This window comes from Melozone crissalis, unplaced genomic scaffold (genome assembly GCF_028551555.1).
Source record: "Melozone crissalis strain CALT ecotype California unplaced genomic scaffold, PUWL_Pcris_2 ptg000077l_1, whole genome shotgun sequence".
NCBI classification, from domain to species: Eukaryota; Metazoa; Chordata; class Aves; order Passeriformes; family Passerellidae; genus Melozone; species Melozone crissalis.
This window is the reverse complement of record NW_026535854.1, coordinates 1,103,058-1,118,377: the sequence shown is the minus strand read 5'-3', so window position 1 is coordinate 1,118,377 and position 15,320 is coordinate 1,103,058.

The window sequence follows — 15,320 nt, the reverse complement described above, 5'->3', positions numbered from 1 at the left end:
GGCATGGAACAGGTCCCTAATTTTGTCTTCAGAGGAATCCCCAAAGGGCACATTCACTCTGCTGCTGATGGCAACACCATAAGCTCATGGACCAGTTTTCCCTGCAACGTGCCACCCTGCTTGGGCTTTACTAGGCTGGGACTAGGCCCAGAGCTAAGCAAGCACATGCAGCCAGGTGACATTGTGTAACATCAGAAGCTGGCAACCATGAGGACTTTGCTGTCAAAAGGTTACAGTTTGCACTGGGCCCAGAAGGGTTTTTCCCTAAGGCAAAGCAAATTGAAATGTGAAGTTCAAAAGCTTCAAATGACTATGAAAGGAAACTGCAGAATAATTTCTGGAAGGGCAGCATTGTCAATGATCATGCAGCCCACCAACAGCTGGAGCTGAATCCAGAATTGCTTCTTCCAGCTGTGCAGGAATTCATTCCACTGGCAAGCACTGGTCCATGGGAACAAATGATCCCCTAGCTCTGGGCTGAATGGCGCCCAGGCTGCAGTGCAGATTTGAGGAGACCTTGTCACTTGTTATTGGCCTCCCAGTGCACTCATCCTTCTGCAAACAAGGGGCAAACAACACAGCTGGAGTGCTGTCCTGGGTAAATGTACATATAGGTGACTTTGCCAAAGCGGTGCATCTTTTCCCAGTGAAATACATGACCTCTTCTTACCTATGAAATTTATATTGAAGACACCTGTGAGCCAGATGTGTGGGAGATTGCAAAGGAGCAAAGCTTTGGGATTTGGGCACACTTCTCTTGGTTTCTTTGCTCAGGCCTTTGGTGGGCACAGAACACACCTAGGTAGAAAACCTTTGACTAGACAGGATCTTTTGGATCCATTGTCCCCCAAACAGGTCAATGTATGGCCCTGTTCCAATGACAAGTTGAAAACAGCAGCACAAATGACACAAAGAAACCATGGCCAAAGAGGAAGAGGAGAGGCCCAATGAGAAAAGGATGTGGTGAGACACTGGCACATTGAGTGAGCTGCACTCCCACAATCTCTAGGCTAGCAGGTCCTGGTCTCACATTCTCCTCTTGGTTTATTTAAATGTTATTTATTTTTTACTTTTTTTTCATCATCAAAATAAAATATATACAATTAAAAGTATGTCATCAAATTTTAAAGATACAATCAAAACACAGTAATTCAATCTACATCTAAAGATCAGAACATATGTACAGCTGTAACTATTCAGCCTAACACATCAATTCTATTATTCAAACACTCTTCACACAGGCAGCAGCTTCTTCCTGAGCTTGGAGGAAAGAGAGCTCTTCTGGACGGGAGGTGAGGACTTTGTGGGTGAGGGAACATCGGAAGTGTCCGAGAAAAGTTCTCAGTAAGATGGTAACCAGTCAGATCAGCAAAGTGGAGACACAAAGTTTAACAGAGGCCACAATGCAAACCTAAAGCAGCTGAAGCTCCATATTTCCTGGGACACATTTCCTGGAAATGTCCAAACAGCTGCACAGGGAAACATGCTCCTGCTGGCAGACACTGAGGCAGGCCAGGGCAAACCCTGAGCCACGTGCCCAGAGCTGGCACAGGCACAGCCTGGCCTCTGGGCTGCCCTGGGACAGCAGGGAGCCCAGAGCCCTGTGCTCCCCAGGAATGGCTCAGCTGCACACGCACCCTCCTGCTCCTCTGCTGCCCCACAGCTCAGCAGCCCTACAGCTCCAGGGGCACTGGCAGCAGCACAGCTCATTGCAGGGGCACATGCAGGGCACAGCTGTTCCCTGGCAATGTGCACAGCCTCTCTGGGCTGCCACAAGACCCTTCCTCCCAGCAGGGATTGGCCCAGCTCCCCCTCACCTCTGTGTGAGGCTGAGCCATGATTGCCTTCACCCTGTCCTCAATCTGGAGCTGCTTCAGGCCCCCCATGCCATGACTAGGAAGGGCAATGGAGAGAGCAGGGGCAGATGCACACCCTTCCTTAGGATTTCATCATTTTTGGCACAGCTCAAAAGGCAAACCCAGAGGCATCCAACTCAGCGCTTCCTCAGCCTTCTGGAGAACATCTTGCCTTCACCAGCCCAGCATTCTGGAGAGGTTTTCCCGCACGTGTGGAGGCTTGCTGGCAGCACATTCCTTCAGCTGGGTGCCCATCACCTTGCAGAGGGCAGAGGCGAGCTTGGTGGCCACGGTGCGGACGTTGGCGCTCCGCACAGGCAGCGCCTTGTTCCCCAGGCAGGACCAGAGCACGGGCAGGGCGTCGCGCTGGACGACTTCAGGGCTCCTGGCATGAACCCCCTGCACAAGCACTGCCGGGACAGAGACACAGCTCCTTACCCACCAGCCTCACTGCAAACAAGGATCTGCCTCTGCTTCTGCTTCTTGCCAGCCTCTCTGGCCAAGAGCAGCAAAATAGCGCCCAGAGCCCCTTGATCCAGAAACGGGCAAAGCAGCTGATCATCCTGGGAACAGAACCACCAACCCCTCAGGACTAATTGCTCCAACCAGAGCCTTGTCCCTGTGGCAGACTTCCTACCTTTCCTAAATTATTTCACAATCTCCGCATGAACAATGAATGAAATGTCCAATTGCCTTTGATTTCCATTAAGAAGTTGTCTAAACCCACTCTGAAGATTTGGAAATGTACCATAGAGAGGAAATTGAGAGATTTCTAATAAAAGGGATGATTCCATTTTTGTAACTTTGATGTCAAGTGCCAAATGTCTAATCTGGCTCTTCCCTGTGCTCAGTGGCACACAGCAAAGGGCAGGATTAGAACACACCTCAAAACTCCAGCCCACCAGAGATGGCTGCTGCCTGACAGCTGGATGAGAAACATCAGTGACCAGCTGGGGTCTTTGACAGAATGCTTTTGGGGCTTCCAACAAAGAGCTGTTTCAAACCTCAGGGCATCTCTAGAGAATTACCCATACCCCCATTGCCTTGGCATTTGGGCATCTCCACATTTTAATGCCACTTCCTCTCCCAATGTTAATGGCATTTTTTCTTATATGTCCACTGAAATAGGGCATAGAGAAAGAAAAATGCTACACAGGGGACTGAAATGTAACCAAAACACGAGTGTTTTCTCACTTTCAGAGATTTCCCCTGAAATCTCTCTGCCCATTTTCTGAACTGAACTGTATCAAACACGGACAAATGTTTACTAGCAACAGGCTCCTTGCAACAGTCAGATTTGGCTAAGAGATGAAAACCTGAAATGCTCTGGAGACCATTCTTATTTTCTGATCAGACAAAATGTTATTTAGCAGCAATTTAATATTCTGTGGCGGAAGAGACTTCATTTTCTCTATGCTGTTAATCCACCAGCAGTCATCAACATTGAAAGAGCTCCTGCAAGTACCCAAAACCAATTCTGCTAAGCAGGAAAGGGTTATGGTACCCATTTTAAAATGGGAATTCATTTGAATTTAAGTGCAATTAAAGACATCAGTGACTACTGAATGTGAGGAACAGCTGTCCGGTCCTGCTAAATCTCAGAGAGAACATCTGCTTTTTCTAAAGTAGTCCTAATTTATGGGTAATTCCTTTATTTGAAAAAGAGATCAAAAGAAGTGCTAAACTAAATGCCCTATTGCTGGAGATCTACTTTATTCAAATGCTCTTTAAAGGGCCTTTGACATTCCCAATCGCTGAACATGCCCTTTTCAGATTCCTAATGAAGACACAAAGTGTATGAAACCTTGCATTTAAAGATGTTGGCATAATTAGCAGTGGATTTAGCCCCAGTTGAAGCATGGCTATCAATCATCTTCTCTACTATATATTGAGATTATCCTTTTTCCATTCCTTGGCTCTTGCTGACATAGCAAGCTCCTCTGAGGAATCAATTATCAGCTGCATTTGTAGCATTTTGGACAGTGCTGACACAGGCAGACACTGTTTGCACACCCTGAAAGGCTCAGTCCAAGGCCACTCTGACAGCACAGGCAGGGAGCCTCAGCACTCTGCTTCTGTCCCTGTGCCCCAGAGGCTGCCTTGCACTAAACCTGTGCCTCTGATACCTCTGTTGAGTTCTGGCCTAAGCTGTGACCCGCAGGCCCTGCACGGTTCACCCTCAAAACTTCCCAAGAGAAAAACAAGAATTCTGTGAGGACAAAACAAACTGATGCCCTGAAACAGCATTTGCCATCATTTCCCCTCAAAGATCACAGATGTCCCTAAGCTCCCCAGAGAGGAGCCAGCTGGGGCATTTTTAGCCCTCCATTTGCTGGAGGTGGTTCTGAGATGCCCCAGTGAGAGCTCAGCCCCAGGCCGAGCGCTGCCCCCATCTCAGGTGCTGCCCAGCTCTGCAGCAGCCAGGGAAAACCTGCCAAACCCACCTGCCTTGGCTATGGGGCAGCAGGGACACGCTCAGCACCTCCTGGTTTGGAGGAGCTGCTCTGCTGTCTGCTCACAGGCATTCCCTGTAAATGCTCCCTGGGAGGAGCTCTTGGCTCAGAAGGGGAGGCCATACCTGTGATGCGCTCGGTGACATCCAGCAGGGCTTGGCCACTCAGGTGATTCCATTGGTAGCTGAACTCTTTCAGCAGCGACACTTTATCTACAAGGGAAACACACGTTTCTGCTCACTTTTCTCAGGTCATAGGAGAAAGGGCAGGGCCAACCCCATTTTATAAAATCAAGCACATTTCTGCAGATGTTTGAATCCTATTCCTCTTTCCTTCCAGCATACTTGGCAGGGTTTTAAATTCCAAAAGAAAAGCTCTCCTTTCACATTTGTAAATCCAAACTTGTCTGCTGTAGCAGGAGCTGTGTTAAAACATTTCACATCAGGGACCTCAAGAGTTCAGTCACATGGAAGCAGTGGAAAGGTTTTGCATTCCAGAGCAAAAAGGAAGAGCCCCATTCTTGGGTCACAGAAAGGCACTGAGTCAGGCAGTTCCTGAGATCACAAAGCAGCTGGGGAGGAGAAAGTGGAAACTCCTCTTGAAGACCTGCCTCTTCAACACTCCTTTGTTCAGGCATATTCCACCAGTACGGAATTTTCAGAGCTGACATAAATGTGTGTGGCAAAGGAATTTGGACCAGCCCTTGCCTATGCAGTTAATTGCTGTGGCCACCTTGCCCCATGCAAAACAACATGTGGAACAAGGCATCATTGACAGCTGGGTTTATACCTGTTTGTTCTAAAGAAATGAACTTGGTGAATCACAAGTTCCCCTTTGAAAATAGAAGACAAAGAAGAAAAGTGGAAAATAGGCAGCTAATGCCTCTAATGTAGAGCCTTGCAGGTGGCTGCTCTGCAGAAGCTCTGATGGGTCAGTGTCCCTTCATGCCAACAGCAAAGCTGTTCACTTGGGAAGTCAGACGGGGCCCAAGCAAACTCCAAACCCCGTTTGCCTCTGAACTGTAGCAGAGCTGTAGTCCAGGACTTGCTCTTCAGACAAGCAGCACAGAGCCAAGGGCTCCTGGGACTGTTGGGAAATGCTGATCCCATTCCAGCCTGTTGGGGATGGTGCATAAGGACTGCACCCGCACAGCCTCTGGTGGGTGTCAGCTGCAGTGTTCCACAGACAAGAGCAGCTGTCAAGGCACTCGGCGCTCTCTTGTGCAGGAGAGACAGAGACGAAGCTGAGGAGAGTCCCTGCCAGGGCTCAGCCTTACCCAAATGAGCAATGGATTCTTCCAGTGCTTTCACAGCTGCCCCACAAACCCTGGCATCCTTTGAGTTCAGGTTCTTTGTTATTCCTTCCACCAAACCAACGATCACTGGGTTCAAGGCATCTTTCAGGGCTCCTGTGATTTCAGCCAGCACGTCCAGCGCCCTCTGCTTCACTTTCTTGTGGCTGTCAGATATTCTCAGGACAAAATAGTCAAAAATCTGTGAAGAGAACAAGCAACGTGAAAGCTGGATTCAAATGTCCTTGTTTGAAGAGTGGATGTACCAGTCAGCAATGTTAAAGACGAAAGTGATCCTTTCTGTCAGGTCAGCACTCGCTTGCACAATTTCACTGTTTTTCTGTGGGCCACTCACTGGAATGGTGGCACAACCTCATGCTGGTTGAAACATTTTCTTCTGTCTTTAAGAGGTTTGGCTGGGGACAGAATAGTTCCTATGGTATTTCTCTCCATCTATAAATCATTAAATTAATTCCATTTATTAATGCTAAAGAGTACCTTTGCTTTGAATGGAAGCAGATGTTTACAATGCCTGGTTTTCTATACAGTTGCCTCAAGTACTGAGGGCAGTTATGATTTTGCCAAAACTATGGCTGGAAGAGATCTAAGTTTTCTTTTGTTTGTCTCAGAGGGAGTGTCTGGAGAAGTGCAGGGCTATGATCAACTCTTCCAGGATCCGGACCATTTCTCTAAGTAACAAGTGGACTTCTGAAATGTAATGTGCTGTACAGCTCTCATTAGAGCAGGTTCAGTCCCTTGACAGCCACATTATCAGGCACCTTTTCCTGGAAAAAGGGAAAAAGCAGCTACTGGGAGGAGAAGGCAGAGATGAGTCCTTAGCTGTTTTCCTCCTTTTCCAAAGAGAAAAACAGACCCCCAAGAAGGAAGAGCACTGTCTTTACCAAGAGGAATAGGAACAAGGAGGGAAATGAGTAGCCAGAGCTGTGCCTGTGTAAGACAAGATGGAGTATATAGAAGTGTTCTTAAAAAAAGCAACTGGGTTTAAACCAACCTAGCCTGATACTTCTCTTCCCTATGCAAACCCATTTTTGGTCTAGAGAACAATTGCCATGCTTTCAGGGGCTGGATTCCCTTCACTTCACCCAACTGGGAGTAGGAGAGAGCAGCAGTTATACCAGCAGAAAATTCTGCCATCATCTGATGAACAGCATCAATAGGCACCTGCCAGACAAATACAGCTGGACTGAAATAACTTGTCCTGAAGCCTGGACCTGAATTAAATTTTTTCTGGGTAAGAGGGACCAGAGTGTCCCAGACAGCCAGGACGGAGTGCCAAGACGCACTGAATTAACTTTGCTGTTACAGGCTCAGGAAAGGAGCTAAAGGAAAGGAGCAGTGAAGATACCCTACATACTTGGGCAATGTTAGTGGAGATGAGCTGGGGGCTGGTTTTACACAGGTCTAGGAGGAGTTCCACTCCTTCCATCCTTGTCTGAAACCCCTTGGCTTCCAGGAGATGGTAAAGCTTCTGGAGCAGCTCTGTTTCTTCCACAGCTGGAGGTGACGTGACCTGGGCTTTTGCACAGTGTAGGAGGTGTCCATCAGAGGGAGATTTCACTCTGGGAAATAAAACCAAATGAGGACCTGGTGGTGATATTTATCGTAGCATGGCATCCCCATAGTGGAAATAATTAGCATTGACTCCATGATTCCAGAAGGCTGATCAATCACTTTATTATACTATGCTATGCTATGCTATGCTGTGCTGAAACTCATTGCCCTTAGAGACAATCTGATAGAGACAGACCAGATTGGTCAATTGAATCCAAACACCATCACCAGTGGCCAATTAAGAAATTACCCTTTGGTAAACAAATCTCCATATCACATTCCACATGTTCCCAACAACGGGTGCAGCAAGTGAAGATAAGAATTGTTTCTCACTCTTTTCTCTGATCTTCTAAAATCCTTCCCCAGGACAATGCCTGGCAAAGTTGTGCCTGCTGCTCTCTATGGAGAGAGCTGCAGCCACACACAATACCTTCAAATAATTGTGAGCAAAACATCTTGAGCAGCTTTCCTAATCCTGTGATTTCAAGCTGGAAAATCATGAGGCTCTGAAGAACAACGTGGACTTCATGTTAATCGTTATGGCAGACAATCTGCAAGTGACATTCTCACCACTGCTCACTCAGGAAAACCAAGGATGAGATGCATCTGATCTATCTTCAGATGGCTGCCAGGGCACACAGGTCACATTGCTTTGTGGAGAAAGAGAGACACTACTGCCAAGTTTAAATGCCTCCTCATATGGGATGTGTGTTTCTTAGAATAAGGGAACTCATCACTCTGGAGAAGTGTCTCTACAACCAGGCATGACAATCTGCAAAAGTAGCTCAGATGCATCTGAACAGATAAACAGGGCCATATTTGAAGGATTCAGAAGATCAGTAAGAGAGATAAAAACAAAAGCCAGACATCCCAGAACTACACTCACATTTCATTTGCTTCCCTGGAGACCAGATGCACAGCTTCACAACCCCACTGGGAACAATTCTCCTGATCAACCTGCCTCTTCCATGAGCACAGGAAGATGGTAGCTATGCTACTGAGGCATGTGGTCACTTTCCTGCCACTGCTGAGCAGGACAGAGTTAAATAAATCCCCTCTGCTGTCAGAGGAGAACAGGTACAAGCAGCTCTGCAACTCTCATGAAGAGACAGCAAGGAGCAAATTCCTATCTTAAATGCTGATTGCAGCACAGGGGGCAATAAACCAAACATGCTGTCCATCAAGCAAATTACATGAAGGACAGGCATATCAAGGCAAAAAGTCCACATTCAGACACCCGTTGACTGAAGTTGTTCAGGAATTGCCTTGCTACTTACTACTCAAACTTGGTACTGTTTGAGGGAAAGAAATCCATGATTCAGCCAGGCCAAACCTCACAGATGAGAACTGCATCTTTATGGAATGGCATCTTGCTTCCAGACTGAGATTTCTCATCAAAACATCCATCTGAAAACGACTCCACTCAGATTAAAAAAAAGCCCTATTTTATAGGAACCTGAGTAAATATATGTATGGCAGTAAAAGATCTCTGTATTGTATAAGTGACCCTGCCCTGATTCTAGTTATTGTAAATGGGCTGCAGCTGTGATGCCCTTAATTGGGCAGCAGCTGTAGCCCGTGGAGGTAGCTGGGATAAAAGGGGGTGAGGCATTCAGGGAGGGCTGCAGAGGAGCCCTGGCTGAGGAGCAACAACAACACTGCTGTGAGAAAACCCCCCAGAAGGTATGAGACTCTGGAAATATGATACACAGCAATATGATTACAACACTGTTTGAATTTACTTGTCCCAAGTCAGGCAGCAGAAACTTGGTCCTCTCCCAGCCTCCACAACACTGCCCTTGCCACTGCACTGGATCGTCTGAGCTGCAGCCAATGGGTGTCTGTTTGTCTCTCCATTTTTGTGGAAACCCCTCCAGAGAAGTTGTGTTCAGCACAATGCAGAAGTAGACATTTTTTATCCTAGAGCATATCCTAGAGTAGGGAAAGGAAACAATCTGTGGCATTGGTCATCTCTGCCAGAAAGTTTTTCCTGAGGAAGAGGCATGTAAAGCTTGTCATGTGCTTTGTCACATCTGACAAAATTGCTCAGTACCGTTTGCTAGCAGACAATGTGGCCTGGGGCTCCTCTGAGCCATCGTTCCTCTCCTTCACCGAATCCTTGACAGATGGGCCTTCAGCCTTCTGGTTTTCCATCCCCTACAAAGACACAGAGAAACCCCATCAATCTTTAGAATATAAAACAGGAAATTCCCTGTTTAAAACACAAGGTAGAACCAGGATCACTGCTACCAAGGCTTAGGGAAACATTTCCTAACTTACAGATGGAAACAGACCAGAGATTCAGTGATGCCAAGTCTTTGTTTTCCATAGCCCAAGGCAGATTATGGGTGCTGCCAGACTGAGCAGCAGTCTAAAATCCCAAATTTCTTAGTCTTGAGCATAAATGGGAATAATGCAAATAGGTAGGCAACAAGTGTTTGTAAAGGAATCAACGGAAAAAATTGGACTCTTTTGGGGGTTGGCCCATTGTGTTAGAAGTTGATTTGGTTCAACACTCACTCTCCCTGTGCCTGCACAAAGGCAGGCTCCCTTCTGTAATGTCGATAACAAAATATAAAATCCTGCCCCAAACAAAGAATTTTTCTCTCGATGCTGCTGAATTCACCAAGCTTCTTCCACCTCCACAGGGCTGGACAGCAGGGCAGTATTCCCAAAAGACAGACAGTCAGTCATTGTAGTAACTAGGATTGACTTGGACATCTTTTGTAAATTTTGAAATTTTCTTGGCACTACTACTTCCAGTGTCCTTTGCAAAGACTCTGTTGTCTTCAGAAGCACAATTCTCACTTAATTGCTTTACAGGGGGCAGAGTAGGGAGAGCATGGTGGGGGCTTACACTTAAATGTAAATCCATTTTCTCCTCTTTCCCTTTCCTCTTTGTGACCAATATTGAAAATATTCAAAACCCCACTTTTCCCTAATAATATCAGTTCCTTTGTGGTCTGCAGATGAACAGGCTCAGGATTAACAGCTCATTCCCAGGAGCAAAATGATTCAGCAGAACAGGAATGAGCTAAAGACAGATTTGGTATCTTTGATTTCATATTAGCAGAGGCAATACTTGCCCAAAGGAGACATTTCTCCTGCCAAGCACTTACTTTCTTCTGAGTTCTTGTCAGAATATCTTCCAGGTCACGGGGGGAAAAGAGATTGTTCCAAAAGCATTTTAAATTGTTGATGATTGAGCAACATCTTCACCATCTCCTGTCCATAATGCCTAAGGAAGGAAGGCAGGAAGGAAGGAAACAAAAGAAAAGTGAACAAACAAAGGAAGAGTGTTAACAGAAGAGGCTGATCCCTTAAACTCATCAGGTGCAATCCCTGCACGAGAAGGCATTACCTACTCAGCAAAGAGGGAGATTTACCTCACTTGACACTGCACAGTGCTGTCAGCTGAACACAAGAGGCAAGAGGAGAATATGGGGCAACAGAAAAATAGCATTTCACTCTGAAACTGGGACTGTGCTTCTGTGGCATCAAAGGATCCCAGGGAACAAGCAAAACACATCTGCTTTGTTGTCAGAGCCTATTAGCAGTATCTTGCTGCCATTGCACAATAATTTGCCTTTCTTTAACTGGCAGGGAAGCCAGGACAAAGCACCTCATGCATCCTATTGATTATTCTATACTATGGGTATGCACAGGGACAGCTAGTTGTTCTGGTGTTCTTGGCAGCTATTCATGGGAATTGAATCACCAAAGGAAGGGGATTTTGGTGGTTTGGGTTGATTTTGCCTGTAGGAAACCAGAGTTTTCTTCAAGAAGAAATGTGGAGTTCACTGAGCCGCAGATAACAGCATTGTAGAAATCTGCAGAATAGGTTTAGAAAGACTGAATATGTTGGTTAAAGACCCCTGAAATATTTCTAGGATAGTCTGAAGCTAATGAGAAATGGATGTTTGGGATCCTTCAGTGATGAGCATTAGCCAACACTTTGGCTTTGTGTTGTGCACCTGAGGCTAAACAAAACTGTTGGACTGGCTGATCTGAGCTCTTTTGATCTCAGTAAAGAATCCTTCAAGCCACAGGAAAAAGGTGGCAATGCTCCTTTTTGCTGGCCAACCTCAGGTTTCCCAGTACAGCCATTTGCCCAGGCAGCCCAGGGCAGTGGTCACAGTGCCAAGGCTGACAGAGCTCAAGAAGAGTTTGGACAATGCTCTCAAGCACATGGAGTGACTCTTGGGGTCACTGCACATGGCCAGGAGATGGACTCGATGATCCTGATGGGCCCTTCCAACTCAGCATATTCCATGATTCTATGACCTTTATTCACACGATGAGGTAACTTCATCTTCCCTTTAGTTTCCACTCTTGTATGGTTTCACCTTTATAGCCAGACACAAAGCGGTTTTCCTGTTTTGGGAGGTGAAATGAAGATCATTACCTTGTGTCCTTGTGACAGTCCTGAGCAAGCTTCCCTGCCACGTGTGGCAGCCTCTCAGCCCTGGGGGTGCCTGCGAGCTTGGTGACTCCAATTCTCTCCATCAGGGACAGGAGGAGTTGGGCCGCACACTGGCGCACCGGGGCGTGGCGGCTGCTGGGGAGGAGAGAGCAAACCCTGGGCACAGGGACAAGGAGCAGCAGCAGCGCCGGCCTTGGCCAGAGCCTGCTCCCTGCCCTTGCTGGGGGAAGGAGCCTGGGCTCTCCCTGCACCTTCAGACACCTGCAGAAGGTTCTGGCCTCAGCTAAACACAAAGGTAGCATTGCACACAAGGCCTGCCTGCACGGAAGAGGGAGAATTCAGTCTCCCTGCACTGTCTGATACTCAGTTTCTTTCACAGCATTTACTCTGAGAAAGATTAAAGAAATAGATGACACATGAATAATTTAGAAATTAAGGACAATTCATGCTGACCCATCAGAGGTCACTCACTACACAGAGCTGCAGCCGGACTGAGGCTCTTTCCAGCCATTTATCCCCAAATCTGCAGAACTTTGGAAAACAACAAATGCAGGGAAAACACGTTGTGGGCCGTGAAGTTGCAGAATATCCAGCAATGCAGCCTGTTTCTTCTGTGAGGCTTGGCAATGGATCCATCTGAATGTTTTACCCTATTGCAAAGCTGAGGAAAGTGTGGCAGGCAGTTTAGCCGGGCTGTCCTGTTCTAGAGAGTGTCTCTTGGGAACTATCAGGCCCAGCACCAACATTTAAGGCAGCATTTGCTTCAACTGTCCCACGGCAGTCAGCCTGTGAAGGTGCCTGTAAAGTGATTCATCATCTCCAGGCTAACATGAAACATCAGTTGGAATAGAAAGTAGAGCTCTAAGGCCAGGACAGTCATACAAGACTCCTTTGGCAGGAGCTGCAGCTGCTGTGCAGGCTGTGCCACACCCAGCAGATTGTCCCACATGTGCTCCACGCCCCAGCAAGGACCCTCCTCATTTCTCAAGTTAATGGCATCATGAGGAGACGTGGTTTTCCCAGGGCCTCTGTGGTTAGAGCTGTGAAATACCAAACACTGCTCACAGCTGCAATTGCAATTGTCCCTCTTCCCACAAAAGCACAAGGCTCTATCCTTGGCCTTTGCAGGCACTTTCCCTTCCCCGTCAGTCACCTCATCTAGGAAAATCTGACAGACTGGGAGAACTCCAGGAAGCAGCAGGAAGCTGAGTCAGAGGAGCTTTAGTTTGGATATCAGGAAAAAGGGTTTTTCACCCAGAGGGTGGCTGGGCACTGGAACAGGCTCCCCAGGGCAGTGGTCACAGCACCAAGCCTGACAGGGTTGAAGGAGCATTTGGACAACAATCTCAGGCACTTGGTGTGACCCTTGGGCTGTTCTGGGCAAGGCCAGGAGCTGGACTTGATGGTCCTGATGGGCCCATCCAACTCCCCATATTCTACACTTCTGTGATTCTGAGAACTAATGGGCTGCAGGAGGGCAGAAATTGGTGAGAAGAGGAAAGAAGTGAGGTAGGTTGGAGAATCAAGTCACTGAGTTCACAGAAGATGCAGGATACAGGACCCTTCCCTCCCACCATTCCCATTCTCTGTCTCATCCCTTCTCCCTCCCACACACACAAAGGTGAAGAACATCACTAAAAGAAGAAGAACCTACTTGGCTCCCATGTCCATGAGAGCAGTCACTGCTCGTGCAGGAGTCACATTCTCCACCATGATCCCCAGGGTCTGACTGGCTGCTTTCTGAACAAATTCTGGGGAGCTGGACACCATCTGGAGAAGGAGCCGAGCAACCTCATCCACCTCAGAGTCCATGTCCTTCTTCAAGGTCACAAAGAGCTCTCCCAGAGTGACAATGGCAGAGCAGAACACCTTGGAACCGAGGTTGGTCACCTGGGGAAGCCATGAGGGGAAACATAGGAATCATCTTGAAAAGAAAACCAGTTGCCTTCAACAGAAGTCCCAGGAAATGACAACACATCCCACTGTGTCCAGAGGAACATACAAGTACAGGAAGAGCAGGAGAGCACAAGCACAGAAAGGCACTTGCTCTGGCACCAATTTCTGGCCTGAGACCTTCTCACTGCAGGCCTAAAATAAAAATTTCATTCAGTGTTCTACTTAACCCTTCTAAAATGTCCACAGCTTTGATTTTAGGCCCTTTTACTAAAAAATTAAAGCAAGGGCTGCTTTCAAATCATAAAGGCACAAGTGATAAAGATAAAAGAGTCAGGTGCTCCTGTTCAAAAAACCAACACCAGCAGCTGAAGCACTCAGCCAGGAAACAGAAAACACAGGCTCAGGTCTACAGAATAATTTGCAGTGTTGAATTACAGCTTGGACAGAGACTGGGACTCTGGCAAATAACATCATTAGTGTCTTAGTTTTTCATTTGCACATTGCATTATAAAGGCACCACACTCAAAGATGAGTGTCAGATACCCGACCTGCCAGTAAATACAGCTGCCTGTGCCCACAGATCCTTCAGACAGCTGACAGACATTGGAAATCTCAGGTCTAAAACCAGAAATGAAGGCAGACCCTGAGCACACATGGAGATGAACAAGCACATACCTACTCTACACACCGTGAATGAAGTATGGGGGACAATTCAGAACAATGTTCTCACCTCGCTGGTGTTATGTTTGCCCAATTATCCCATCAATAAAAAGACCTAAACAATATTTAAAGTAGTAACAATTTTAATGAAATAATTAAGATGAAAAATATAAAATTGGATACAATAGAATTTGATTAAAAGAAGGGATAATTTGGTTCCAATAATAGCGCATAAGCAAGAGATATCGCGGGGTACAGAGTGCAGGGTTCAATGACCCTTGCCACTTCACGTACAAGCTTGCCAAGTGAAAGTCACCCCTTATATGCCATGTGTCAATGCCATCTCCTCCTATTTTCCGTTCGTCACTTTTCTTTCTCCGCCTTCATTATCACCTTTACCACGCATGCGCCACCACTTGGTTTGGTGGTCACACAAGTCTTTGGGGGTCGTCACTGATGAAGGCCCTGTAGTCTTTTAATTCACCTTTGGGTTACACATGCGCACCAAGCCAATAAAATGTAAGCCAAGACTAACGTATCACTACATCTACATATCAAAGCAATAAGTCCCTTATAATTAACATTTTCTTGGACCCAACCAGGTTCTTGGTCATTTTTAGCAACTGTATCTTCAGTTTCTTTCCTGTGGTCCTTGAGAACATCTGCTGGGAAAAGGGGGGTGGAGCCCCTCCTTTCCCTCTCTTCTTTGGCATTACTATTTTTAACTTATTTTATTATTTCCAGATATTAGTTACTGTATCAATATTGGTTATTGTTTCAATTTTTATCAGCACGAATCATACCTATTTACCACACTGGTAACTGCCAGGCAAACCTCACCAAGTCTACAAAGCAGGACCTCTGAATGGAACCCAGCCAGGTGTTGGATGGTGAAGAGTCCCTTCTCCTTCAGCTCCCTGAAAGGCGGACGATTGATTTTTCTCTCCACCAAGGCAGCACCCTCTGAAATGACCAGGCTGGCAGCTCAGTTGAACAATGGGAGGTGCTTTTCAAGGAGTGCTAAATGAAATCGTGGAATGCATTGCCCCAGGATGCTGTGGCTGTCAAAAGCATTCACAAACCCAAGAGGCAAAGAGAGGGGTTTCAGAGTGGCCATTTGAGAAGACAGCCTTTCTGAAATCTCTTGCACGCGAGGCTCCTCTGTCACT